Here is a 7,477-nt window from a genome sequence, read left to right as displayed (position 1 = left end):
GGTTTTGTGATCAGAATAACTGTGTCATCATTTAGATGCAATAACTGAAATTACTGTAATAAAGTAGGATTCTTTATTGAGTTATGAAGTAGATATATGTTAATAGGATAAAGAACTCTTGAGTATTTAAAAAAGTTTTCCTTTCATTGTTGTATAGCTAAAACAAGAATGATGACCAAACTTAAATAAACAAAAAGGCATTATTAGTATGAGAAGCTACATAAAATGGAAAATCTTCAATCAGCTTTTTAATTTATTTTATTTTGTTTCTCAGCCGTTAGTGTTTGGCATAGTTCATTAGTGTTCTACTAATAATTATTTTATTAAGACATCATTGGAATATTTAACTGCAATATATCCATTTGAATTTTGGTATATATCACTATGGAAATTCTGATTTGATTTTCCAATGCACCTTCGCATTCCAAAGATTCTTAAAAGGGAGAAGTAGTTCCTGAACTCTTCTTTGAGGAATTTTAAAATATAAAATTTTCCCTTATTATACTTCCAGCCTGTACATCTGAAAAAAAATTACTGTCATGTGATCTACTAGTGATGGTCTTTGTACATTATTAAAAAACTGGTAGATATTCTTTTAAATTTGCTTGAATTTTTTTTCCAATCTTCTGTCTAGCATATGTGTTACAACCACCTGACCCTCAAAACCTTGTGCAGTATAATAACACTAGAAGCACTGGGTGCATTAATATTATTCATCCAGAAGACCACATCATCAATAAATTGCTGTGTTTTTGAGGGACACCTTCTCTCCCACCAGCCTGCAACATACTGAGCATACCTAAAGGGTCAATGATACTGCTTCAGTAATGCAAGTAGAACTCTTTATAATCAAACACACACACATATGAACCAAAAGGGTTCTTTGGGTTTGAGAAAAGTTTGCAGCTCTGTTCTCTGACCGATGAGGGATTTGGGCTGAATTGAATTAGCACATTTTATTCCACTAATTTAAATGGTGGAGATTAAAAGAAGGTACCAAAGCAAGAAGAGCCTCAGGAATCATGCAGCTTAAAATAAAGAAATGCACTTGAAAGTACTTCACTTTTATCATGTATGTATTTGAATGAAGTTCAAAAACTTTACATAAAGCAAATAAATGTAATTGATGTTTCTGAGTTAATATGAGTTAGAACAAAGGGCAGGTAATCTTCATTTTATATTGGCCAAGTAGAAAAATGAGACATGGAGACGATTTTTTGTTCATGCTGGGAATAGAAAAGAACCTTTACATGACAATCCAGTAATTTACCTAAACTAATGAAACAATCTATACAACACACACAGACACGCAGACGCAGACACACACACACACACACACACACACACGCACGCACGCACACACACACGACTACTCCTTCTTTTACCATTTGTTATGGTCTAAAAACATTATTATTAAATTTTAAGAGTATATAGCTCACTACTATTTTTCTAAGTGTCCTACTGCTCATCATTAGCTTTTATTGAATTGATAATTCATGTGCTTGACTGGCACACATTTACCACAGAAGACCCTGCCTTGAACTTTTCATTTTTACCCAATAGATTCTTTTGGTCCAGTGTCATGGCTGCAAAGTGGAATTCTACTCTCGAGTTTCATAGGAAATTGTCCAACTGTACAATGAAAGATTATGCAAATCCTCAAGGAGCATCTAATCAATCACCTCGGTGTGAGAGGAATGCAGCTGATCGCTGAATTAGCTTCTGTTGGAACGTATTCATGTGTAACATCCCACTGACCGCGTGACAGCACAACAGCTCCAGGTCCTTGAAAGTCTTGAGGATGATTAGCTGAAGGAATTGGCGGTTTCTGCCAATCATAATCCGGCAGGGCTGCCTTTATAGTTCTGGAGATGCGAGAGAAAGAGGGAGGGAGGGAAAGACCGACTACAGCTAAGCAAGAAGCACAGCAGCAGTAGCAACAGCGGAGCAGGAGCAGCTGGTATTCCGGTGATTAAATAGTTCTCATAGCCTTTTTGCTGTACTCGGTCCCGCTCCCTGGTGTAATTCTCGTGTCCAAGGAGGAAGCTGCATTTTAACGGTGTGCTGAACAGAGGTTTGAATCATTCCAGCTGGCTGCTTGTTTTGAAAAGGACAGTGTGTGTATAAATAAAAAGACACTCTGCTGGAAGAGTTCAGATACTAGGATTGGAACTAAAAAAGCGCTCTTGGAATATTGTTGAGGCAGATTATATGAACTGAAAGCTCCTTCTAATTAACCTGGAGCCAAGTGAATCTGAATGCTGGATATCTCACTTTCTAACTCGGGATAAATTCAAGTTAGGATAAGAAAAAAATTGAAATGCTTCTCTAGGTAAGTTACTGCTTAATTTGCTGAAACTGAGGTGTGTTCAATAAATGAATATATGTTGCTTAGCAATGTAAACAAGTGGAACACAATAAAGTTTTATTTATGAAAGATTTATGTAGAAAGAGACATTAGTTTTAGACCAAATTCACTCTTTTCAGCATGTGTGTGCTTATGTGTCATTACTGTTGTAGAAGTTATATTTGTACTATAAATGGAAAATACAGTCCTGCCTAAAAAAGGAGATAGAACCTGAAATATTTTAAACTGTTGTCAGAACATTTGCAGAAGAAACAACTCACTTGATAACAATTTTAGGCTTTCATACTGAAAATGCCCATTTTACAAACTCAAATACAAAGTGTGTGGTTATAAATGTTTCCCTGAAAAGTGTTACTGATAACATGGCAATCAAATTGCTCAAGATGGGAACTCCTCTCTTTGGGACCTGAGGTTTATAGGCATGCTCTGTTCTAATGGTCTGCTTTAGAAAAACAACTGTCACAGACATTTGAAATTGTAGGATACAGTCATAAATTGCTTTTAAAGAAATAGATGGTTTCCTACTAGGTCCTATTAGGAAAGAAAAATAAATTTTTTGAACACTATATGTCATATGCCATAAGCATAGATTCCCTGGAGAACAAAAACAGCTTTATGCTATACCTGTAAATACCTTCAAATTCCTCATGCACAGAATAAGTTGGAAAATAAGAAATAATATTTAAATATGGTTTTACTTATCCTTTCCAATATTTCTGTTAGAGAAAGTCAAATAAAAAAGAAACCTTAAACCTGTATTTTCTTTATAATTTGTCCTGATTAATAAGATACTGTATTTTTCAGATATATCATCATGAATTTTCAAGTAATGATACAGTTTAGTATGATAGGTTATGCTTACTGTGAGTTCTAACAAAGCTCTGAAAAAGTTGCAATAGTTTATACTTTATTATGTCTTTTTCAAACTTACCTTTTCTTGATTTCATGATGTCTTCTATCAGAATATATTTCATCAACTCAAGATCATAAATGTTTAAATTGCATACAAAGTTATTGATTATTGTCTTAATAATTTTAGTAATTCACTTTCTCCTCAACTTGATGGTTCAAATACTGTGAGCTTCTTGCCACAAAAGGATATGAATGAAGACAAAAGTTACTGTAATTCGTTGAATTTCTCCAAAACTAGAAGACAATTATTTCTTCCCCCATAGATTCAAAAGATTTTTATTTATATCAAAATAATAGTTTTAATTTCTTCTATTAAAAATGTTAGTTAGCTATTTCCAGATGCCAAGTTGGTGCTATGTTGGTCATGTTTTTTTTCATGAAGCAAATGTATGTAGAGAATATAAAGTCTAAACAGTTTATACCTTCAACTGGAATTCACCGAAAAAAAATAAGTGATTAATAAGGAAATATATATTTTCTTTTTTTCTTTTTTTATTTTTTTTTATTTTTTATTTTTTAATATATGAAATTTACTGTCAAATTGGTTTCCATACAACACCCAGTGCTCATCCCAAAAGGTGCCCTCCTCAAGGAAATATATATTTTCTACTCAACATTTATCTCAATAGAAAAATGAGTATTTAATACCATTTAACATCTGTTTTGACATTTTTATAATAACAAGTCCTGTGAATATTTATCTTATAATGATTAATATCACATAGTATGTACATTGATGGAAGTCTCATGATAAGCTAAGAGATTTTTAGAAATTGAACATTAAACAGAATGTCTTTTTTTTTTACTGCATCTTAATGACAATTGGTCATAACTAAGAGTGATGCTTAGAAAATTTTTTTGAAAAAATTATAATGTGTATGACTTAATAATTATAACATGAAAATCACCTTTAGAGAGAAAATATAGATGTATTTTACAAAACTCACGCATCATTCTTAAACTAAAAAAAGGCAACTAACTGGAATTTAAATAAAAACATTAAAAAAAGCCAAAAACTTCATAAGGATTTTAATATGTTTTCTTTTCAATAAACTTGCAAACTTACATAAATTGCATTTTGTTTTCTGCCTCCTGAGGTTATTATCTAAGAAATTTGCCTATTTAAATGATTTCCTTAAATACCAAAATGAAGTAAGTGGAGACTACTTTATACATAATTATTTTAAATCATAATTTGGAATTTGTATATTTGATAACCAAAATAGAATTACATGTCTACATATGTATTCACCCCAAAAAAGGACCATCTTTTGTGTTTTATCTGAGTATTAACACTGTTATACTTATTCTCCTTCCCAAAAAATCATTCTATAATCAGATTTAAAATAAAGTTAGTTTCTTAGTTCAAGTCTCAAGGCTAACCTTCTAAAATATGCTAAAAAATATTTCTGAACCAGTATAATATCTGCCCTCAATAGGTCTAGTTGTTTGTATATACCCTTGCACATTCTGTTTGAGTGGGAAAAGTGCCATTGAGAATAAAATCAAAAGATCAAGCTTTCTGTGCTTCCTTGAGTAACAACTACTCAGGGAGAAGAACAGAGAAGCATTTAGCATGCTTTGTTCAAACTAGAAGATTCTAGCTGGTGCCTGCCTCCCCAGATTAGGAAAGCAGCTGGGGAAACTTATAAAATAAAGCTCGAGTATCAGCCCTGGCTGGAAGCCAAGACAGAGAAGCTGTGCACCCAGAAGGCTAATTCTTTCTGGGCTGAAATTCATTGATAATTCATTCTGTTTAAAGTCTAACCTGAAGTGTAACTTTTTTCTCTTGTACAAACTATAGGATATTAAAGAACAAATATGCTTTTTGACTAGTCTAAAATTTTAAAGTAACAAAGTTTACTTCTTTATAAAGTTTGCTCTAATGAAAAATGTAAATAAACCTAGCAGAAGCTCCTATAAAATACAGTTTATACCTAAGAGCAGAAAAGGAAATAAAAATGAGATGCATATCTTAGTAATGGCAGAGTGATCAGAGATGCCACATATGGATATATGTCCAAAGGAAGAAGTGGGAGTATTTATGAAAGTAACCGACTTAGTAAAATTCACAACAGAAGGTGACGTACTAAAACTGTTGTAGTATATACCTTGTGAAGCTAGACAACAAAAAAGAAAGTTAACTCTCAGCCATCATGTACTCCAAATAACTAGGGAAGGGGGAAACCATGTTGTCTGTAGATTTATTTTAAGTTTATGAAGTGAGAGAAATGGGTCAGGTGTCAGACATAATGCTACTGCCTTTAGCCATCATTGGATAACATTTAGCCAATGTTTTCTTTAACACTTCAGGAAACTTTCAGCTATGCTGTTATAGAGAGTGTTAAATGCATTCTTTTTTAAGTTATTTTCAGTAAGCCTCAGAAGGTAGAGGTGTCAATTACAATGGAGAACTTTTATAAATACAGTCTTATTTCCAAGTTTCCTTTATCTCAATTTTCTAAGGAATGAATGCTATCACAACCTGGGGTTGATAAACCTAAAGTTTCTTTTAGAATAATATTGAATTGTTGACAGATTGTCCCAAAGGCCAAAATAGTCTGAAAATGAAACCCAAACACATCAATGGCTTTGTACATTTCAAAACAAATAGATATTTTTTTAAATGTGAATACTGGGGCGTCCAGCTGGCCCATTTGGTAGACATGCAACTCTTGATCTTGAGGTTGTAAATTTGAGCCCCACGTTGGGTGTAGAGATTACTTAAAAATAAAATCATAAAAAAAATGTGAATAGTAACTCACTCTCCTTTTCTACAGATGAAAATGTTTTCCTGTCTAACTTGATGTATTTATTTCCTTTACCTTCTTCTAATTTGTTTATATTTATGATTGCCCATATAATTCAGGCCATGGAAAAAATTATAACAAAGCAACCTGAATATGACAAACTAAATATTACCTTTCAAGTGACTCATTAAGGAAATTTGCATATATAGACTACTTTACAAATATTTTTTCAAGAGATATACTTAAAGTGGGGCCCCTGGGTGGCTCATTCGTTCAAGCATTCGACTTTGGCTCAGGTCATGATCTAATGATTCATGGGTTCAAGCCCAGTGTTGGCCTCTGTGCTGACAGCTCAAAGCCTGAAGCCTGTTTCAGATTCTGTCTCCCTTTCTGTCTGCCTCTCTCTCTCTCTCTCTCTCTCAAAAATAAATAAACATTAAAAAAAAGAGATATACTTAAGGATACTTCATTAATACTGAATGGCAATCATGATTAATTAAGTAGTATTAAGGAAATATGTGAGAAGAAAATGAAGGTTAAAAAGACTATGTTTGAATGCTTGAGAACTTGATTTGATGATGGAATGAGGGTATTTTAGAAAACAAAAGTGATAACTCCATTTAAATTGCCAAATTAAGACTTCTGTACCAAACTCAATTTTACACTTCTAAGAAATTATTGAAAAAAAATAATTTGAAATACTTGAAAAGTTCAATAAAGAGTCAACTTTTAGTAAGCCAACACACGCACACACATACACACGCACACACACGTGCATAAACACTTCTTTTTCCTTCCAAGTTAAAAGACAGCCGCCTTTACAGACTTTCTGTATCAGATGAACTTGTGTTGTGCTTTATTTAAAATATTAAACTTCCTCATTAAAAGTCTTCAATGAAATTTATCTTCAATCATAACCTTGTGGAAGTGGAAAGTTAACTGGCCAAATTCAGTATGTTCAAGCAAAAAATAAACGTAGATCTACTTCCTTAGTTGCTATTCACTTGATCCTTTCTTCTTTTCTTTCTTTTTCTCCTTTTTCTTCTTTTTTCCCTTTCCTTCCTCTCTTTTCCTTTTCTTCCTTTCTTCTTTCTCTTCATTCTCTCCTCCCTCCCTTTTTCCTTACTTATTTCCCTTCATCCTACCTTCTGTCTATCCTTCCTTCCATCCTTCCTCCCTCCCTTCCTTCCTCCCTTTATATTTTCCTTACCTCATCTCTTCGTTTCTTTTCTCTCTTCATTTTTGTCACATAGCCTAAATGCTGTTTTGCAACGTCCAGGAGCAAACCACTCACGTTTAACATGGCAGTAATTATTTATCTAATGGCCCGGTTTGAACATGGGAGTGTGTGGGAAAAATGCATATGAAAAGTAGAGAAAATATACTGAACAATAAAAATAGGTAAGATGGGATGGGAAATTCATGTCAAAGAAGTAGTGATGTCAAC

The 7,477-nt window shown here is 33.1% G+C and overlaps 1 protein-coding gene across 1 annotated transcript in view; it reads left to right on the top strand.

The window, feature by feature from the left end:
* Positions 1–562: 562 nt before the first annotated feature.
* Positions 563–7,477, top strand: part of LOC125923048 (bifunctional heparan sulfate N-deacetylase/N-sulfotransferase 4) — a 270,079-nt gene continuing 263,164 nt past the window's right edge. The window contains exon 1 of the mRNA XM_049631086.1: positions 563–2,332. The gene's annotated coding sequence lies outside the window, so the exon portion shown is untranslated. The remainder of the gene's footprint in view (positions 2,333–7,477) is intronic.

Source organism: Panthera uncia, chromosome B1 (genome assembly GCF_023721935.1).
Source record: "Panthera uncia isolate 11264 chromosome B1, Puncia_PCG_1.0, whole genome shotgun sequence".
NCBI lineage: Eukaryota > Metazoa > Chordata > Mammalia > Carnivora > Felidae > Panthera > Panthera uncia.
Note: the sequence above shows the minus strand (reverse complement) of the source record. Positions and strands in the feature narration are given on the sequence as shown.